The sequence below is a fragment of the Pipistrellus kuhlii genome, unplaced genomic scaffold (genome assembly GCF_014108245.1).
Source record: "Pipistrellus kuhlii isolate mPipKuh1 unplaced genomic scaffold, mPipKuh1.p scaffold_m20_p_19, whole genome shotgun sequence".
Classification (NCBI taxonomy): domain Eukaryota; kingdom Metazoa; phylum Chordata; class Mammalia; order Chiroptera; family Vespertilionidae; genus Pipistrellus; species Pipistrellus kuhlii.
In genome coordinates, this window is record NW_023425504.1 from 11,010,750 (window position 1) to 11,032,901 (window position 22,152).

General features: G+C 38.9%; 1 protein-coding gene across 5 annotated transcripts in view; it reads left to right on the forward strand.

Moving 5' to 3' along the window:
- The first annotated feature begins 19,649 nt into the window (after nucleotides 1-19,649).
- MBNL3 (muscleblind like splicing regulator 3) overlaps nucleotides 19,650-22,152 on the forward strand; it is a 126,153-nt gene continuing 123,650 nt past the window's right edge. The window contains exon 1 of one of the 5 annotated variants that reach the window (XM_036443293.2): nucleotides 19,650-19,801. The gene's annotated coding sequence lies outside the window, so the exon portion shown is untranslated. Of the gene's footprint in view, nucleotides 19,802-19,932; nucleotides 20,181-22,152 lie in introns of those variants that run through there. The other 4 variants (XM_036443287.2, XM_036443289.2, XM_036443286.2 and 1 more) reach the window with 4 other exon arrangements.

Genomic DNA, 22,152 nt, shown 5'->3' on the forward strand with positions numbered 1-22,152 from the left:
GCTGGATGTTAGGTCTTCCCACATAGGGATAAAGCCATTGAAGTTGCCCTGAAATATTTTATATATGTATATTGCAGACATCAATGGTTTTGGAAGTGAAGGGATTCTTTCACTGTGTGACTTTGATTTTCTGGTTGTGGCACATCACTGTGTGTGTTCTTTTTGTATGTGTGTGCATCTGGGAGAAAGGGTGTAGGTTATTATAAAAAGGGTTGCATTTATCAACCATGCCATATACTGTCCCATATATTTATTTTCTCTAAGGAGCTATAATGTTTGTGTTGCTGTTGTTGCTTTTAGAATAAACTTAGATATAGGCTAGTGGAGAAGTGCAAATGTAAATTTTTCTTTCTTTGCCTTAAAAAACGAGGAGAGCAGTTCTTAGGCCATAGGATGAAGGAAACAAACATGGGGGTGGGGAATTGGGAGCGGCTGTATATGAAATGAGATATTTAATGCACTTGTGTATAATTTCCTATGTTCTTCTGAATCATTCTGTTATTTAATCTTGAATCTAAACAAAATTGGGTTTTAACTGGAATGAGGTATTTGACCTGGAGTGGGGAGCTCATTTGTTGTTGTTGTTGTTGTTATTGTTGTTGTTGTTCTTCTTCTTCTTTAATATATTTTATTGATTTTTTACAGAGAGGAAGAGAGAGGGATAGAGAGTTAGAAACATCGATGAGAGAGAATCATCTCATCGATCAGCTGCCTCTTGCACGCCCTTTCCCCCACACTGGGAATGTGCCCCCAATCAAGATACATGCCCTTGACCGAAATTGAACCTGGGACCTTTCAGTCCACAGGCTGATGCTCTATCCACTGAGCCAAACCGGTTTTGGCTGTTCTTTTCTTCGCTCATTTATTCTTCAAACATTTTTTAATGTTCATCAAATTCAAATAACCATAATGCAAATATAAGTAAGACATAGTTTTTGTTCTGAAAGCATTCACCATGAAGGAAGCAGAGATGTAGCAGTGTGTTAGGAGACAGAGGAGAAAGTGAAGTGATTGTACAGTGGAGGCACAAAAGGCAGGATGATCACATTTGGCAAGGTAATTTAAGAAATAATAATCCAGAGTAGGTCACACTATTACTGATGAAGAAAACTAGGCCTGGAGAAGGAAGTAAGCCATATAAGTCCTGTGTGGGAGGCAGAATTGATACCACCTTGCCCTGTCATAAAGGTCTTTGGTGTCCCACCTCAGAAACAGTAACAGGTTGACCTTTCCCAGTTAATACTTAAGGAAACCTTAATCATTTACTAAAAACACTTTACAAAAACAGAATTACATTTTCATGTGGAACCTGAGATGACAGAATGGTTTGAGAAAAGTATTCAGTGCTCTCTCCCCTTTTGCCTCTCCTCAAGGCTATTCTGCTCATCCAGAGCCACCCAAGATACCCTAAATTTTGGAACTTTATGAGCCACATTATAAGTAAAATGCCACCAGGGTTGATGATCTGGGTTGGTGAAGAGTTGTATTGCTAAACATCCATAATTAAGAACTTAGATTAATTAGTACATATGTCACCCTCATCTGGGAGTGAAGAGGAGTTTACTCTGGTGGCACAACATGAGTAGGGAGCAGTTTTATAGCATAAAGAAAAAAAGAATCATTTCTTTTCTCCAATTAACCTGACCACTTCATTCCCCAACCATGCCACCTTCTGAAAATGTTACTGACACAATTCAAGAGGCCCTTTAATCAGAGGGTTTTATTTTATATGGGTTGAACATTAAGAAAAACAACAACAATAACACACTCAATATGATAATCTGTCTTTATTTGTTAACCCATAGACACAGACAATAGGGTGGTGAAGGCCTGGGGGTAGGAGATTGGGAGTTGGCAATGGGTAAAAAAGAGGGGCATATGTAATACTTTCAACAATAAAGATTAAAAAAAAATAAGGGGTAGGATAAAGAGTATTAGTTCATTTCTTTCCTTGAATATTTAAAGTATACTTGTGAATTATCCATATTCTTTTTAGAGAGAAGTTATGTATAGCAGAATGAATATGATGGTGGATAATTTATCAAAGAATATATTAAAAATCAATAGTGCTGGAGGCAATAATACAGAATCTCAAAGCCATGATTTAAATTCTTTCGGGTCATATTACAATTAGAAAGTAAAAAATGTGTGTGGAAAATATGGAAATGAGTATGGGCCATGTGTCTATATTATATAGCTAGCCAATGAGAGTAATGTTGTACCACAAAAATTTATTTTTACAATTCAAGATGGCGGTGGTGTAGGTGGAAGTTGCACTCACATCCACCAAGTATCAAACTGGAATTACAACTAAAATATAGAACAGTCAACATGGATAACCCACTGCTGACTAGCTGAAAAAAGTTTTATTACCAAGGATTTACAGAAGAAGCTACATAGAAACTGGTAAGATGGGAAGAGATGTAAAAAGTGCAGCCCTACTCCCATGGGTGGTGGCTGAGATGCTGGAGAGATATCTCAGCTGCAAAGGTTCCCCCTGAGAAGCATGAGGTCCCAATTCCAAGCCAGCCTCCCTAGCTCAGAGTACCAGAGCCAAGAAAATACATCCACATAACATCAGGCTCTGAAATCAGTGGGGGTGATGCCCACCAGGAAGAGATGGGAGTCCCCTAGAGACACAGGTATTCTCTTAAAAGGCTAATGCACAACATTTTGATTGCAATTGTTAGAGGCACCTCTCTTGGGCACCAGAGAGGTGTTACTAAACACCTCTCTCTATATATTACCAAATACTGCTTTAATATATTGACTTTTCACAATGCAGTCAAAGTCTCTTGTACAAATGAATTTGCACGAGAACCCTTGAGTGCACTGTGAAAAGCCAATATATTAAATCAATTAAAGCATGCACTTTTATTGAAAAAGCAAAGCAAGTAAACCTATACATCTGGCTTATGAAGCACAGATGGGCTCTCAGCGAATCTGAAGAGTGAGTTGAGTGGTGTCTGAAGTGTTATATACCCTCCTGTCTATAGATTTCAAAATTCATTTGCTGAATATTTTGGTACAGATTAATTCTCAAAGTCCCTCTTTTTACTTTGTTGTGGCCTTCCCAGAATTCATGAGAAGCACTTGGCAATTTTATCTTGCCAAGCCTTGAGACTGCTGGCTTCTCTGCTTAGGGAGTAAAACTGCTGCCTTTTCTTTTCCCCCTCCCTTTCTGTATTATCTCATTAGGGGGGTTGTTCACCATTTGCTCTCTAGTGTCCTTGGCTAGGAAAGATAATGGCTTGTTACAAGCTGGCTGCAAATTGCCCTCACTGTTAGGCCTTGTTTTAACTTTCCTGTCTCTGTTTCCCTATTCCACCTGGCTTGGAATCCTGTAACAAACACTCACTCTGGGCTCAGGTGGCTGGAGAGTGGAGCACACTAGAGTTATGTGAGAAGACTGGGGTTTGTGGCTTTGGGGAGAGTTGAAAGGAAAGCTGCCAGAATCCCTAAGCTGAATTCCACTCCCACATCTCATATGCCATATTTCTTGTGTGAACCACTCCCCTTTATATGGCATCAGCCAGAGGGAATGCAAAACCCCGACCCTCTGGACTCCCTGTCAAGCTTTCTCCCTGCTGGGGAGTCAGCTACCTGGGCCAGGGTGTAGAGTCCTGGGCAGATTTAGAGGGTGCCAGTGTCTGAGTTCTGTGGCTTTGGAGCAGTGGTCACCCCCATCCATTTTTCCTTGAACATAACGTGTGCCTTCCTCTCATGGGAGACTCATTAGCCTCACTCTCTGAGTGCCCTGCCATCCCCCACCTTGTAACTCTTGGAGTGTCCACTTTCCCAAAATCTAGACAAAATCTGGGACAAACTGAATTGTGTGACTCTGGGGTGGAGGCCAGTCCACCACCTCACCCAAGCCTGATCATCACCTCCCAGTAATGGGAGATCTACTAGGCCCATCCTCCTGACCCTCAGAGTCCCATCTCTGTTGAGATTTGGATCCAGGCAGAATATGAGACCCATTGAATTGTGGGGGCCTATGATTGAGGACATTTTCCCCTCGCACATTTGAGTGGAGCAAGTCCTGCTTTCATGTGGACAAATCTGGGTATGTTTGGGCCTAATAAACTCTGCTGGCCTCACCTTACAAATCCCTGAGACCATACCACAAAGGTGTTTAAGCACCCAGCAGGTGGCAGCTAGACTTGGTATTACAGGACATTTGCTGAGTGACCTAGGACACAGCACTGACACCAAGTTTGAAACCTGTATCAGCCTGGTGAATACCACTGGCCCCTACCTGGTGATTCATTGAGAATCTATCTCATGCAACATAAATATAATAAGAGACTCTTTCAGTGACCAAAACAAACAGGCAACCAGCAGACAGAAGCATGGGGAGGCATATTTTGGGGTGACTTGGAACTTTTGTTGACCTGTCTTTAGGATTGGGACTGGTAAAAGCCAGCCATGGTGCACAGGTTAGTCTTGTTTACACACAGGCAGGCCAAGCAAAGGCAACCATAAACTGTGCATGGGTGCAAACAGATTGCCCAGGGCCAGTCACAGGCAGTGTCTGATATTGGCCTGCATGACAGTCCCTCTCTAGTGGCCCCAGAATCAACACACACAGTGACTAGATTCAGACAACATGGGAGTAGGATCCAATTAGCTTCACAAGTGGCACATCCAAAGGGAGAGCTCAGCAGGCACCAGACCAATTCTGCTTCATATCATATGTTGCTACCTGCACAGCAGTTCATACACTATGGTTGAGATCCATCCACATAGCCAAACAGCTGGAGAATTGACGATGCATGAATGGGCCAATAGCAATCAGGACTCACTTGCAACAGGATAGGCCATATAACTGACTCAAGGGACATTTCTGGAACTCCCATCTCAGGTGATCAAGGGGCCAGCACCACTGGACTCCAAAGAAGTTCTACTACAGAAGGCACCCTACCAATATTGGGAATCATAGTAGGGATATCTCATACATAACCACACACACACACACACACACACACACACACACACAACACAAAGAGACAGTCAAAATGGAGAGACAGAGAAACATTCCCCAGGAAGGGATGTACAGGAGGCAGAAGATCAATGATTCTCTCTCATCATTGATGTTTCTATCTCTCTCCTGCTCCCTTCCTCTCTAAAATCAATAAAAATATATTTTAAAATATTTAAAATTAAAATTTGTAAGCACATTTAATCCCCCAACTACCCTTTGAATCATGTAACACTGTATGCTAAATATACAGGTATTAAACAAGTTTATTTTCAAATTAAAATTTGTTAATGAAGGTAAAAACAATTATGTGTTTATCTTCTATAATTATTCAAGTGAGAGAGACTAATTTTTCCAATTAAAATGATTAGAATCCTAATATGTGGAAATTAAGCAATACACTTCTGAACAACATGGCAAGGAGTAAAAGTAGAAATTTAAAAAAAGGGACATTTTTTAAAAATCATGAGACAAATGAAAATGGAAATGCAACACACCAAAACTTATGAGATGCAATAAAAGCTGTTTGTAGATGACATGATTTTATATATTGAAAACTCAAGACTCCACCATAAAACTATTAGAATTCATACACAAATTCAGTAAAATTGCAAGATACATAGTTAACATATAAAAATCATTTGCATGTCTATACACTAAGAACAAAATATATGAAAATTAAATTATTAAATTAATCCCAGTTGAATTAGCATCAAGACAATGAAATATTTGGGAATAAATTTCACTAAGATGGTAAAAGATCTGTACACTAAAAATTATAAAATATTGATGAAAAAGTTAAAATAGATACAAATAAATAGAAAGATACCCTATGTTCATAAAATGAAAAGATTAATATTGTTGCCCATGAGTGTGGTTCAGTGGCTGAGTATTGATCCATGAACCAGGCACAATTCAATTTTCAGTTAGGACAAATGCCTGGGTTGCAGGCTTCAGCTCCAGTGGCTGTGTTCTGGAGGCAGCCAATGGATGATTATCTCTTATCATTGATGTTTCTATCACTCTCTCCCTCTATCTTGAATCAATAAAAACATTTTTAAAAAGGATAAATATTGTTAAAATGTTCATACTTACCCAAAGCATCCTATAAATTTAATGTAATCCTATCAAAATACAAATGGAGCCCAGAACGGTTTGGCTCAGTGGATAGAGCATCGGCCTACAGACTGAAGGGTTTCAAGTTTGATTCTGGTCAAGGACATGTACCTTGGTTGCAGGCACATCTCCAGTATGTGCAGGAGGCAGCTGATCAATGTTTCTCTCTTATCGATGTTTCTAATTCTCTATCCCTCTCTGTAAAATACATATAAAATATATATTTTAAAAAAATTTCAATGGAGTTTTTCACAGAAATAAGAAAAAAAAAATCTTAAAATTTATATGGAACAGCCAAAGATTCCTGAGTAGCCAATGCAATCTCTAGCAAGAAAAACAAAGCTGGAGGTTTTAAAGTTATGAATTATAATTTTAAATTATATTACAAAACTATAGCACTCAAAATAATATGGCACTGACATTTAAAACAGATACAGACATCGATGGAACGGAATAGAGAGCCAAGAAATAGGTTCTACATACATGATCAAAACTGTTCAACAATGTTTTGGGGAAAACTAGATATCCACATGCAACAGAATTAAATCTTATACTACTAGAAGCCCATGCATGAAATTCGGGTAAGGGGCTCAGCCCTTGCAGCCCAGGCTTCATCCAGAAGGTCATCAGGAAGGTCATCCAGAAGGACATGGAAAGGTTATTCAGCTGTCTGGTCTAATTAGCATGTTACACTTTTATTATTATATACACACTAAAGTCAACTCCAAATGGATTAAAGACTTAAACTGAAGACCTGAAACCATTAAACTCCTCGAGGAAAACGTAGGGGTAAAACTCTCAACATTGGTCCTGGCAATAATTTTTTTTAATATAACAGCAAAATAAAATTAAAAAAAAAAACACTTGAGATTGCATTAAAATAAATAGTTCTGGCCGAAACCGGTTTGGCTCCGTGGATAGAGCGTCAGCCTGCGGACTGAAGAGTCCTGGTTCGATTCTGGTCAAGGGCATGTACCTTGGTTGTGGGCACATCCCCAGTAGGGGTGTGCAAGAAGCAGCTGATTGATGACTCTCTCTCATCGATGTTTCTAACTCTCTATCTCTCTCCCTTCCTCTCTGTAAAAAATCAATAAAATATATATTAAAATAAATAAATATAGTTCTTTAAAGCAAAAAATATCAACAAATGAAAAGCAATTTATAAAATATGAGAATGTCTGTGAATCATATATCTAATAGTGGGTTAATATCCAAAATATACAAGGCATTCATAAAACACAGTAGCAAAACAAAACAAAAACTGGATTAAAAATTGATAAAAAGACCTGAGTAAATATTTCTCCAAAGAATACATGTAAATAGCCAACAGATATATGAAAAGTTGCTAACACCACTAATTATCAAAGTAATGAATAATAAAATCTCAACCTGTTAGTATGTGCTGTTATTTTTTTAAATCATCTAAAGATATCATGTTGGTGAAGATGTGGAGAAAAAGAAACCCTTATGTACTGTTGATGAGAATGTAAGTTGGTACAATCACAATAAAAAGAAGTATGAATATTCTCCAAAAAGTTAAAAAAAATAGAACTACAATATGATCCAGTAATCCCATTTCTGGATATAAATCCAAAGGAAATAAAATCAGGATTTTGAAGAGATATTTGCATCACCACATTCATTGAAGCATTATTCACAATAGGTAAGATATGGAAACAACTTAAATGTTTATCTACAGGAGAGTGGATTAAAAAAAAATAAAGGTTTTGCTTTGTGAAATAAGCCAGTGAAAGATGAATACCATATGATTTCACTTATATGTGGAATTTAATGAACAAAATAAACAAACAAAATAAGTCCAGAGGTATTCCTAGAGGAACAGACTAACAACCTGTCACAGGGCATGGGAGTGGGGGGCTGGATGAAAGAAGGTGAAGGGATTAGCCAAAGAAAATTCTATATAATAAAAACTTAATATGCAAATTGACTGAATGTCAGAATGACTGGTCGCTATTACATGCACTGACCACTAGAGGAAAGATGCTCAAAGCAGGAGCTGTCCCCTGGTTGTCAGTGCTCTCCCACAGGGGGATGCAACTCAGCTCAGCCAAATGCCTGGCTCATTTCTGGAGAGCCCAGCGGTGATGGTGGGAACATCTCCTGCCTCTGCTGCAGATGGGCAGTAAGGAGCAAGGGGACCTGGACTGTGAGAGCCCCAGACTGTGTGAGGGATGTCTGCCTGCCTGATCAGGCCTAAGCTGGCAGGCAGACATCCTCTGAGGAGTCCTGGACTGTGAGCGGGTGGAGGCCAGACTGAGGCACCCTAGGCCTCTAGTATATGCATAAGCCACAGACAAACAAAGTGTGGTGTTGGTCAAGCGGGGTGTGTGTGTGTGTGTGTGTGTGTGTGTGTGTGTGTGAGGGAATGTGGGCAAAGAGGGAAAATGGGACATCTGAAATATTGTAAACAATAAGTATAAAGTAAAAATTAAAAAATATAATAAAACATAGATGTCCTGAAACATTTCACAAGGCTTATAATAAAGGTGTATTTAAGAAAACAGTTAAAAAGTTCTAGTATTCTCTCAGTGAATGGGACACATATAGGTCCTGTAATGAATTTAATAAAGTCTTTTTTACAAGGCTTCTGAAAAATATATTTCTGACAAGATAACTAAAAGCAGTTTTATCAGTATCCATTTAAAGAATAAATATAATAATCAATGGAATATTATTCAGCTTTTCAAAAGACAAATCCTGCCATTTATGCCAAAATAAATAGACCTGAAAGACATTATGCTAAGTTAAATAAGCCAGACACCAAAGGACAAATACTATGTGATAACCCATTCCATATATGAGGAGTCTAAAATATTCAAACTTATTGAAGCAAAGACTAAAATGGTGGTTTCAAGGGGCTGGGGAGAGAGGGAAATGGGTATGTCATGGTTACAGGTTACAAAGTTTCAGTGATGCCAAATAAATAATTTCTGAATATGCTATACAGAATAATGCCTATAGCTAATAATACCATATCCTTAAAATTTGCTAAGAGGGAAGATCTTATATTGTTTTCTTACCACCAAACATTAACAACAACAAAGAAGAAAAAAGAAGTGGTGTATATGTTTATGGAATTGATGGTGGTAATGGTCCACAAGTGTACACTTAACTCATCAAATTGCACACATAAAATATATACAGCTTTTTATGTTAATCGTAATTCAATAAGTTGTTTTTATTGAAAAGCAAATATCTCTGTAGCTAGTTTTTCCTCAGTGGTTAGAGCATCAAAATATGGACTGAAGAGTAATGGGTTCTATCCCAGTCAAGAGCATTTAGCTCAGCTATAGGCTTGATCCCAGACCCCTGGTCAGGGCATGTATGGAAGGCAATCAATCGATCTATCTCTCTCAAATCAATGTTTCTCTCTCCATGTCTCTTCCCCTCCCTTCCACTCTTTCTAAAAAGAAAAAAAAAAAACACTGGGAAAATATCATTGGGTGAGGATTAATTTATTTTAAAAAGCAAATCTATATTGTTTTTAAAATAATAAAAGGTTTAAAAACTAATTAAGGAAAATTGGCATTTCTTTTTGGAAATCAATATTTATGGTATGTCCTTGATCTTGACTTATCTCCAACCACACTTTTCTCTCAGATAATCAGTTGGTACTATCATTGCCTTTTTTAAAGAACACCATAACTATGGTGTAATAACAGACTATGACTCAGGAGCAAAGTGGACTTAGGGTGCTTGTTCCATGGCATACTATATCTGAATATTACATACAGCCCTGCATTCTCTTTCCCAAGACTTCTGCTGTCACTTTAGATAAATTTAGCTATGTGAAGGAGGAAAACTGATGAATACAATTGCCAAGGCAGATGGAGTGTGGACATGCAGTGCCAGGTTCATGCCGTAACTGGTGATAACACTTCCATAGAACCTTACAACACTTCTTGGAATCCCTCCTGGGCCTCCCATGAGAAGAGACAGCAATTATATGTAGAGGTTTTTAGATGTAAACAAATGTTCATGGGGGACTGACATAATCAGCTAAGTCATTTCATTTATGGCTTGGATCAAATTGGAATGAAGGTTTATGACCAGGGAAATCATACACATTCATTCACTCTTAGCAAGTGTTTTCAGAACTTAGGTAACTTTCATTTTCCTTTAGTGATATGGCTGTACAGTATATTTAAGGCTCAGAAAGCATGTAAGAACTAAAGTGTATCTTAAAAATAACTCTATAGGCACCCACCCAGAACTGGCGAATTAAACACAGCTACCATTGCCTAAAGAAAGGAGAGAGTTACATAACCAGAAATCCTGAGAGTAGCAATCATAGGGAGACAAAGAAACAGCCCACTTTTGAAAGAAAAGGAAGAATCACCAGAAAATGAAGTAAATGAAATAGAGGTAAGCAATATGAAAGAGAAAGAATTCAGAGAGATGGTCATAAGGTCACTGAAGAGGATGGAAGATGAATTCAAAAATATGTGTAAGAACCAAGAGGAAATGAAGAAGAATCAAGAAAAAATGAAAAATGACTTCATTGCAATAAAGAATTCAATAGAAAGCATCAACAGTAGACTAGAAGAAGTGGAGGACCACATCAGTGAGATATAAGACAAGGTAGGGAAAAATACCCAAGCAGAGCATCATCTAGAAAAAACAAAAACAAACTTAAAACACATGAGGAGAGCCTAAGAGAACTTTGGGACAACATGAAATGAAACAACATATAATATAACAATGAATAATAGGGGTACCAGAAGGAGCGGAAACTGAATAAGGAATAAAAAACTGGTTGGAATAAATAATGGCAGAAAACTTCCCTGATATCAGGAAGAAAAAACTCACTGAATTCCAAGAAGCTCACAGAGTCCCAAACAAGATGAACCCCAAAAGATCAGCACCAAAACACATTATAATTAAATTGGCAAACACCAACAACAAATAAGAATCTTAAAGGCTGCCAGAGAGAGACAGAAAGTTACCTACAAATGATCTCCTATAAGACTATCAACTGATTTCTCAACAGAAACACATCAGGTCAGAAGAGAATAGAATGAAATATACAAAGTCATGCAAAGCAAGAGTATAAATCCAATAATATTGTACCCAGCAAGGCTATCAATCAAAATTGAGGGTGAAATCAGGAGCTTCACAGACAAAAAAAGGATTAAGGCAATTTATTACCACCAAACCAGCAATGCAAGAAATGATAAAGGGTCTTCTATAAAAAGAGGAAATAAGAAGGGAAGAAGGAACACAGTCATAAAGAATAAAAATGGTGACAAATACCTATCAATAATGACTTTAAATGTAAGTGGAGTAAATGCCCCAATCAAAAGGCATAGGGTAGCTGAGTGGATAAAAAAAAAAACATGACCCATATTTCTGATGTCTATAGGAAACCCACCTCAGAACAAAGGAGTCACACAGATTGAAGATGGTTTTTCAGCCCTAATCAGTATGGCTCAGTAGACAGAGCATTGACCTGCAGACTCAAGGGTCTCAGGTTCAATTCCAGTCAAGAGCATATACCTTGGTTGCGGGCACGTCCCCACTGGGGAGTGTGCAGGGGGCAGCTGATTGATGTTTCACTCTCATCGAGGTTTCTGACTCTCTGTCCCTCTCCCTTTCTCTCTGTAAAAAATCAATAAAATATATTTTAAAAAAAAAAGGTTTTTCAGGTGCATGGCGATATAAAAACAAACAAACAAACAAAAAACCAAAAAACTTGAGTAGCAATACTTATATCTTACAAATTAGACCTCAAAGTGAAGCCATAATAAGAAATAAGGAAGGCCACTTCATAATACTAAAATGAACAATTCAACAAGAAGATTTAACTCTGGTAAACACATATGTATCCAATACAGGAGCAACCAAATACATTAAAAAAAAATTCTGGAGGATATCAAGGGAGAGATTTACAGCAATACAGTCATAGTAGGGGACTTTAATAACTCATTAACACCACTGGACAAATCCTCTAAACAAAAAATCAGCAAAGAAACAGCTTTACAGGGGAGTTTTATCAAGCATTCAAAGAAGAACTAAAACCTATCCTCCTCAGACTATTCCAAAAAATTCAAGAGGAAGGCACACTTCCAAGCTCTTTCTATGAAGCCAGCATTACTCTAATTCCAAAACCAGATAAAGACAGCACGACAAAGAGAATTACCTGCCAATGTCCTTGAAGAACATAGATGCTAAAATCCTCCATAAAATTCTAGCAAATCGAACTCAGCATTACGTTAGAAAGATCATACACCATGACCAAGTGGGATTTATTCTGGGGATCAAGGATGGTACCATATGCACAAATCAATAAATGTGATACATCACATAAACAAACTGAAAGACAAAAATCACATAATCATATCAATCAATGCATAAAAAGCATTTGACAAAATCCAACACCCTTTCTTTATAAAAACTCCCAGCAAAGAGGGAATAGAGGGATCATATCTCAACATGATAAAAGCCTTATAAGACAAACTTACAGCCAACATCATACTCATTGGGAAAAAACTAAACTAATTTCCCCCAAGAACGGGAATAAGACAGGGAAGCCACTTTCACCACTCCTGTTTGATATAGTACTGGAAGTACTAGCCATTGCAATCAGACAAGGAGAAGAAATAAAAGGCATCCAAACTGGAAAAGAAGAAGTAAAACTGCCCTTATTCACAGATAACATGATAGTGTACAGAAAAACCCCTAAAGACTCCATAAAAAAAGCTAACACATTTAATAAATGAATTTGGCAATGTAGAGGGATGCAAAATAAATGCCAAGATACCTATGGCATATCTATACACCAATAGTGAACTTACAGAATGAGAGACTAAAAAAGCAATCCCATTTATCATCGCACCAAAAAGATTAAGATACCTAAGAATAAACTTAACTAAGGAGGTAAAAGACCTATATGGGGAAAACTACAGGACACTGAAAAACGATATAGAGGAAGACGTAAACAGATGGAAGAACATACCATGTTCCTGGAGTTGTAGAATCAACATCATTAAAATGTCCATACTACCCAAAGCAATCTATAAATTCAACACAATCCCCATTAAATATCAATGGCATATTTCACAGACCTAGAAAGAACTCTCCAAAATTTCATCTGGAATAGAAAAAGACTCCAAATAGCTGCAGCAATCTTAAAAAAGAAGAACAATGTAGGACGGATCACAATACCAGATATCAAGCTATACTACAAAGCCACTGTTCTCAAAACTGCCTGGTACTGGCAACAGAACAGACATATAGTCCAGTGGAACAGAACAGAGAACCCAGAAATTGACACAAGACAGCTCAATTGACAAAGGAGGTAAGAGCATACAATGGAGACAAGGCAGCTTCTTTAATAAATGGCGTTGGGAAAACTGGACAGATACTTGCAAAAAATGAAACTAGACCACCAACTTACACCATACACAAAAATATATTAAAAATGGATAAAGGACTTAAATATAAGATGGGAAAACATAAAAATCTTAGAAGAAGCCATAGGCAGCAAAATAGCAGACATTTGTAGTAGTAATAACTTTACTGATACAGCTCCTAGGGCAAAGTTAACTAAAGAGAAAATAAACAAATGGGACTACATCAAAATAAAAAGTTTTTGCATAGCAAAAGAAACCATCAACAAAACCACAAAAAAGCCCACTGCACGGAAGAACATATTTGCCAATGTTATCTCTAATAAGAGTTTAATCTCCAACATTTACAGGGAACTCCTACAACTTATCAAAATGAAGATAAACAATCCAATCAAAAAATGGGAAAAGGACCTAAATAGACATTTTTTCAAAAGAGGATATTCAAAAAGCTAAGAGACATATGAAAACATGCTCAAAGTCACTAATCATCTGAGAGATGCAAATCAAAACAACAATGAGGTACTACCTATCAGAATGGTTAACATCCACAAATCACAAAGGACTAGTGCTGGAGAGGATGTGAAGAAAAAGGAATCCTCCTTCACTGCTGGTGGGAATGCAGACTGATGCAGCCACTGTGGAAGACAGTATGAAGTTTTTTCAAAAAGTTAAAAATGGAACTCCCATTTGACCCAGTAATCCCACTTCTAGGACTATATCTCAAGAAACCAGAAACACCAATCAGAAAGGATATATGCACCTCTATGTTTATAGCAGCACTGTTTACCATAGCTAAGGTTTGGTTCTCCCCCCACTCAACTACCCTCCCCTGCAGGCCTGAGTCACCCCCAACTGCCCGCCTCTGCTGGCCTGGTTGCCCCAACTGCTCTCCCCTACAGGCCTGGTCACCTCAACTGTCCTCCCTTGCAGGCCTCGTCCCCCCTAACTGCCCTCCCTTACAGGCCATCTTGTGGTCTCCATCTTGTGTACACATGGGGCAGCCATCTTTGACCACATGGGGGCAGCCATCTGTGTGTTGGAGTGATGGTCAATTTGCATATTATCTCTTTATTATATAGGATTCTAGTTTTTAATTTTTTTAGACTTTTGTTTCCCTATATATTATTTTTAAAATATATTTTATTGATTTTTTACAGAGAGGAAAGGAGAGAGAGCATTAGAAACATTGATGAGAGAGAAACATCAATCAGCTGCCTCTTGCACACTCTCCACTGGGGACATGCCTGCAACCAAGGCACATGCCTCTGACTGGAATCAAACCTGGGACCGTTGAGTTCGCAGGTCAGCACTCTATTTGGTCAGGGCTTGTTTCTCTATGTATTAATGTACAATTGCTACTACAAATTAGTTTGAAATAACATTCATTAGAACTGTTTATATCTCTTCATTTTTATTGTCTACACCTCTAAGTCAACCTGTGAAGAAGTATGTTTCATGCCATTTGTGCTCCCATTCAGAAATGTAATATGACTACATTTATTCAGATTTTTCTTTGTTTCTACCTTTAAGGTTTCATATTATTTATTTTTCCACACTTTTGTGTATATACTTAGTTATTTCCAAACACTTTAATGTCTTTGCTTTATTGTAAATGTTACCTTTTCTCCTTCTGATTAGCTTACTGGTAGATATTTTACTGGTTTTCAAAGACTTATCTTGTATTTTGTAAATTTGCTGTATGCTATAGTTTTATATAATCATTTGAAGTTGATTCTGTGGCTTTTCTAAGTATATACTACTGTGTTGTCGGAAAATTATCTTTCTTTAATTTCTTCCAAATATTTACTTCTAATTTATTTGAATGCCTTACTACTGAAACAAGAAGTTTTAAGTAGCACTAAATTTATAAATGAATAAAAGTTCCTTGTTTTGATCCAGTTTTTATGGGAAATGCCTTTGTTTCCCCAATAGGTCAGAAATTAGTTCTATGGTTTTTGAATATGCATAGTTTATCATGCTAAAGCACATGTGTCAAACCCAAGGCCCGCGGGCCAAATCCATCCTGCCAGGCCTTGCAATGTGGCCCACACCGCGCTGTCATCACTGAACTCCGCTGCGTTTCCATCACAATGACAGTTTATGACTGTTCAGTAAACCATTCGGCCCGCGATTTAGGCTGGATTTTAGATTTTGGCCCCTTCTCTGATTGAGTTTGACACCCCTATGCTAAAGGATAGTTCACTAATGCTATATTTAAAATGTTAGCCATAAAAAGAAGTTGGATTTTATCAAATGCTTTTTTGCAATTTACTAAGATGATTATACATTTGTCTACAATATTGATTGGTATTATTTTGTCTGAAATCATCTTTACATTTCTGGGTTAAAGAACACTTGATCAATACTTAAATTATTTTAATACATTTCTTCATTTTATTTGTAGAATTTGATTAAAATGCCTATGTCAATGAAAGGCAGTATAACATACTAGAAGGACCAAGTGTTTTGAGTTCAAATCCAACTTGACCACATACTACCTGTGTTTAGTATTGTGTAGTAGTTAAAAGCCTGGTCCCTGCCTTCAGAGACAACTAACTTTGAGTCCTGGTTCTGCCACTTAATAGCTTTGTTACTTTGAAAGAGCCTTGCTTTCCTTTTCTTAGCATAAAAACACAATAATAAACACCCTATAAATATCATTGTGAAAATTAAAAATGAGTTAATTTGGGAAACTGCTTTTTAGTACAGTGCCTGACAGGTAGTATTTTCATGGCAGGCATATTCCTAAGAGATAATAGGTCATTTTTAAATCATATTCTTAAGTGATAATAGGTTATGTTTTTATTTTTTAATATATGTTTTTATTGATTTCAGAGAGGAATGGACAGGGAAAGAGAGGCAGAAACATCAATGTGAGAGAAACATCTATTGGTTTGCCTCCTGCAAGTCCCCCACTGGGGATCAAGCCCACAATCTGGGCACATGCCTAGATAAAACCAAACCTGTGACCTCCTGGTACATAGGACAAAGCTCATCAACTAGCCCAAAATACAAGAAGAGAACAAGAGTTAAGTATTCAGAGACTATAAGGTGCATACATTATTTTAAGAACTCATGTAGTGGATCAATCACTATACAACTTAATTTTTTCCTGGGTCATGCCTTCAATCATGTCAAAGCGGGAAAAAAATGTTAACTAGCTTTAACCACTCTAAAGTGGACAGTAATTCCAAGGTAAGTCCACCCCAGAGAGCAAACCAGCCCTTTTAAAATGCCTAGGGGAGGAGACAGCAATTTCCAACCATCTCTGAAAACTCTAATGACCTGTTGTATGGAAATGTTACTTAGCTTCATTTGTTCAGGTCATACTCCCTGGATAAAAGGAGGACATTTACCAGGCTAAAATTTGTTTATAAGGTTCCTCTCTTCTCCAGTGTGAAAAAGAGAAAAATAAAGTCTCATTTGCAACTTTCACTGGTCAGAAATTTCAATCAAGAAACAGTGTTAAGGCTACGCTATTCTGAGAACTAGCCAAGTGGCCTTAAATTTCCTGTTCAAATAATTATCTCAACAATGTGCTAATAAAATTCACCCAGTTTGTATGGGATTAGGGAAACCCAGAGTGTCCCACAGGAGACGGGGTTTGCAGTGGTGGACAGAGGTAAGAGAACTGATGTTGACTCAAGATAGGCTTAGTATAAAGACTCCTTTGTTGACTCACTGTGATAAGACTTCCTCATTTGTTAGATCATTGGGAATAACGTTATATAATTCAGCTTTGCCTTTTTCTCCAGACTACTCTGGTAGCCAACACCTATTTTATATTTTAACTGGTAGTTCCTGGACTTCCAAAGCTACTTCCTGTATATCAGCCAAATTTGACTTTTACAGTAGTGTAGGTAATTTGGCAAGTTTGAAGGGAGGTGGGAGAGGTAGTTTGGAATTAGAGCCTTTTTAATTTTTCTCCCCCCACCCCAATAACCAGAAATTCCTGGCTTCTGTTTGACTTAAACTAAGATTCTACTCAGTAATACGAACATATCAGACACTGTCCTGTGCCCTGTCCTGATTACTTTCACAATATTTGTCAAACACCATGGGGTTTTCGTCTCAATTATTAAATTGTGCCAGTGTTCTCCTTCCAACCATTATGACCCTGCTTCTATTATCTTGAATTTAACAGAGATTGATTTCTTGCCTAAAATTAGCTAGAGAATTCTATTTGGATTAGTCTGGCAGAATGAAAAAATATATAATTAGCCTGAGCATTCACTCCACTCCTCAATCTAACTGCTGCTTAAATATCTCCTGTGATGGCTTTGCTCTTTCTGCAGAGCATCTAGACACTTGTACGAGGATGAAGCAGTTCATTGCAGAAAAGCAGCACATGCACTGCTAAGCTTGTCACTGAGACTCCTGAATACATGTGCAATACTACGATTGTCCTGGTAAAATTAAATAAGAGAGTGCATTTATTATTGTTAGGTTCCAATTAAGAGACAACTGGTGTTCCTATTACATTTTCATTAAGTTGAAACCTGTAATTTAGTTGTCCAGATGCACACTTTTAATCAAAATATAAAATTGCATTTGCATTGCTTATTTCTTACTCAAAAGTATCTGGAACTCTACCTTAGGGCTCCTCATTCCCTTCACACTCTGTTGAAGAAGGGGAACTATTCACACATATCAACATTTCCGTCTGTGAGTTTCTTAAAAGGAAATAAAGGACTGAACAATTTATAGAAGAGAGAGGATCCAGAATAGCAGCTGGTGAGTATTTTCCTTTTCCTTTCCTTTCCTTTCCTTTCCTTTCCTTTCCTTTCCTTTCCTTTCCTTTCCTTTCCTTTCCTTTCCTTTCCTTTCCTTTCCTTTCCTTTCCTTTCCTTTCCTTTCCTTTCCTTTCCTTTCCTTTCCTCCTTCCTTCCTTCCTTCCTCTCTCTCTCTCTCTCTCTCTCTCTCTCTCTCTCTCTCTCTCTCTCTCTCTCTCTCTCTTTTCTTTCTTTCTTTCTTTCTTTCTTTCTTTCTTTCTTTCTTTCTTTCTTTCTTTCTTTCTTTCTTTCTTTCTTTCTTTCTTTCTTTCTTTCTTTCTTTCTTTCTTTTCTGCCTTCAGTGAGTTGATAATATTTATTGACTAAAGCCATTTTAAAAAACAGTTACCTATTTCACCGTACCTGTATCTGAGGGTAGGGAGATATTGGGGGGGGGGGGGAGGGATAAGAGATCGACCTAAAGACTTGTATGCATGCTTTTTATAACCATAACCAATGGACACAAAACTCTGGGGAGGGAGGGCATGTATGGGAGTGGGGTGGGGATTGGTAAGATATGTACACATATAATACCTTAATTTAAAAAAAGTGAAAGAAAAAAAAAAAGACTACAGCTTTGAATCACGCTGCATTTCTTATTGGCATTTTAGTTCCCGAGGCTGTAGAAACTTTGCTGCCCTTTACCCCCACCCTGGGATGTGTGCAAGCTGTTTGTTTTCACTTTTGTAAAACCTGAGCTTATGATTTGCCCCCCTTCCTTTAATAATGAAACGACAAAGAGCATTTGCAGCGGGGGCTGGGCCACCGGGTTGGGGCAGAGGCGCCACACCCCCTGAGAATAAAGCCCGCGCTGCGCTCTCAGGGAACCCTGCACGAATGAACGAATCACACAAAGAATATAGTTGGCTCTGAAACAGCGCCCTACAGGAAGAAAGTGCCTGCTCTAGGAGCGTGATCAGGAGCTCGACTTTTTGGCGCTTTTTTGGGGAGCAACCAGCAGGAGGAGGACGGACAGCCACAGGGTGGGCACTGGTGCCCGGGGTGGCACTAGGCGACTTTGTGCCAGTCCAGCGGCGGGAACCAGGTGAGGGTGGCTGCAAGCTGTGCGGGGCGCACTGGGGCTACCTGGACGGGTGGGGCGGCCTGGGAATCACTCTTTTGACTCCCTGGTTTAATCTACTGGACAGTTTGGCAGGAGTTGTCGTTTTGGCACCCAAAGTCCCCTCGCTAGCGCCGATCCCTGGGCGTGCCCGGTCTGGGGGCATGGGGCACCCGGAGGGCGGACGCGCTGGGCCGAACTGCTGGGGTCGGCGGGCTCCGCCGGGGCACAGCTGGTGGAGGGCACGCCTTTGGTCTGGGCGGGCGGGGTTTGGGCCCGGGTTGCCATGGCAGCCGCTTGCCAGGCGGGAGCCCCAAGCCAGCCTGTAGCCAGGAGGGCGCTGAGGAGCTCCGACGGGTGCTCCGAGCGGACTGAACCAAGAGCATGCAAGAAGAGGGGAGGCCGGCCCGTGGCCCCTCTGCCCCTCAGCACGCCGGATCGGCCCTGGAAAGGGTCCCCGTGTTTTGGAGACAAGAAAATATGACTTCTTCTGGGCCTGAAAGTAGGCTTGCAAATGCACAGCGGGATAGGGGGCGGAGGGGAGCGGAGGGATTAGCACTTCCGTCTGGGTGTCTCTCGGCGTGACATGTTATACCCCGCAGCGGCAGACTGGGAACCGGGTTGCGCGTCCCAGCCGCGGAGTTATGTAGGTGGGGCGGGTTTTAATTTGCTTATATCTACTGATTTCAGAGCCTCGCTTTAAAATGGCGGCATTTGGTATACACCCCCGCTAAGGGCTCTCTGGGCACCTGGGCCACCTCGCGCAGCGCTGCTTCTGCTTCTGTAGCTAACAGATGGCATGTGCCGCTGCCGCCGCTGCCGCTGCCTCTGCGGCTGAGAGCAGGACCTCTTAACCTCAGGGTTCGCTCTCGCTGCATCAGGTAAGGCTGGAGATGAATTGGGGTTTCTGAGAGTGGCTGGCTTCCTAGGACACCAAGGAAATAGAATGCCTTTTCAACTTTATTATTATTATTTTTTCACAATGGCAAAAGAAGGGAAATGAACCCTGCAACTTTGTTGCAGTGTTAAGGCTTTGATCTCTCTTCCTCTTGTTCTTCCTTTCTTTTTTTTTATATTTCTATTTTCTTCTATTTCTACATATGTAATATCTGTTATATATAGTAATTTAAAGAAACTTCTTGCATGGCCTATCCTCAGCAAATGCGTTTAACAACTAATTTCGCTCGCGGTCAGAGCAATGCCACAGATTCCTTGCAGCCCTTGCCTTTTGCCGCTCTAGATCAACGCATTTGGGCAGCTTCCTTGTACTCTCAACATCTGGAGGGCAGGGCGGTAGATTTTAGGAGACTATTCAAACTATTAAACTATGAAAAACTTTACTGTTCATCATTTACGCAATAGGCTTGTATGGTAAGAAAACAAAATTAGAGCAAGACGAGTAATGAAAGTTAACATGAAGTGATTCATTTGTATAGTTTTATCTTTACTGTAGTAGATCTATGTGTTTTTCTGACTACTAACCAATGATTTGGTATAGAGACAACTGTGAGGGTGAATTTATTGTGTTGCTGTTGAATTAAGGGACTATGTTTTCGAAGAGTTCTTTATATTTCTTAGATGTCCTTAAATCGCTAGTGTTTGTGAATGGCACCGGTCCCCTATGTATATTGTGTTCATGGGAAAGCATTAATTAAAACAAATCTATTCCAAGATTTAATGTTGAAATGATTGCTGATTTTTCACTCTGTTGACTCCCTGGTTTAATCAATAAGTCTTTGGCTGATTACTGATATAACTATTGGAAAGCAGGCTGTTTTGAAATACTGATACAAATGATTAGACATCAATGCTTCATATAGTTCATGTATGAGGGGTTTTTCCCCTCTAATGAAATGCATGCTAAAGATAAAGTTTACTCAGATTTCTCTGATTATATTCACATTTTTCTCTTTTGCTTATGCAAATGTTAAATACTTTTAAGGTTGTTTTAAATTTGTTTCCAATATGCAATATTTTGGGGGCCCGCCTTCATATCCATAGACACTTCCCTAAACATTGCCTAAAGGGACATTTGCCCAGAGCCCAGCTAATATACTATGTCTCTCTACTTTTTACTTCTCCCCAAACAATAGAAGCTACTTGGCTAGCATTGTCTTGAAATTAAATTTAGCAAGCTTCTGGGAGGGGGGTGGGGAAAGGTATTGTTTACCACTAGTACAGAACAGTGCAGTTTTCCTACCTACGTGCTAAAATACCTAGAAAGAAAAAAAATAAAGTGAACTGCAGAATTTACTCTATAATAAATGTGGCATCCGTTTTTAGGATGATTGTTGAAAGGAGTGTATGGAGCAATGTATTGCTTCACATCTGAAAGATGAGTTCCCGCAGGTAAAGCAATAGATACTTGCAGTTTTGCAAGGGGTGGAGAGAGAGGTGACCAAAAGCAACTTCTCTCCTTTTTAGTGATTACATATTTAGATCCCAGTTCAGCAAGCTTCGCTTCCTGATGTGCTTGCTGCCTTGTTTGCTGAAATACTTCTGACTAAATGCATCCTTTGGGGGAAAAAGTGAAAATACTAAACTTTGAGGCCAGAAGAGACAAGTTAAACTGGTGTCAGAAACCATAGAAGGAAATTTTGCCAGTTAACATCTGAAGCTTCATATAATGATGGGATGGAAGACCGTGTATGAAAATATAATTGAAGGAGTTCGTAAACTATTTTGAGAGAGAATTGATATAGAGGGTGTCCCCCAAAAGATATATATATACCCTTTACAGCTGATAGATCAATTGATGTTTATTTTATTTTATTTTATATTTTCAAATTTAACCCATTGGAATTAAAAATTATTCAAAGTGTGTATACATTTTGGGGGGCACCCCGCACTATG